Source organism: Dipodomys ordii, unplaced genomic scaffold (genome assembly GCF_000151885.1).
Source record: "Dipodomys ordii isolate 6190 unplaced genomic scaffold, Dord_2.0 Scaffold44, whole genome shotgun sequence".
Lineage (NCBI taxonomy): Eukaryota > Metazoa > Chordata > Mammalia > Rodentia > Heteromyidae > Dipodomys > Dipodomys ordii.
Genome location: NW_012267260.1, coordinates 121516 through 121839, shown reverse-complemented (window position 1 = coordinate 121839; position 324 = coordinate 121516). Strand labels below are relative to the sequence as shown.

Below are 324 nucleotides of genomic sequence, written 5' to 3'. Positions count from 1 at the left end.
CGGAAGGACGGGGTCGCTGCGCCCCGATGCCCTCCGCGAGGCTGTCCCCCGCCCCCGGCCGCGGGGGTCCGCCTGGTTTCAGCCTAGGGCTGTGACGAGGAGGCGGAGGCACCGGCGTCGTGGCCGCACGACGTCAATGTCCTGAGAGGACGGAGACCCCGGTGCCATGGTAAACGGCTGTCCAATCTGACCCAGAGTGCTGGCTTCAGAGCGAGGTCGGGCCGAGACACAGACCACAGGGGGAAGTCTGGGGGCGGCCCCGCGTGACACGGCCCGTGACGCGGCCCGCGCGGCCGGCCCCGGGCTTCCGGCTCCCTCCCCCGC

General features: G+C 73.8%; 1 protein-coding gene across 1 annotated transcript in view; it reads left to right on the top strand.

Moving 5' to 3' along the window:
* The window catches only part of Ptp4a1 (protein tyrosine phosphatase type IVA, member 1), a 12878-nt gene that overhangs the window by 405 nt on the left and 12149 nt on the right, over positions 1 to 324 (top strand). The gene's annotated exons all lie outside the window — the stretch shown is intronic.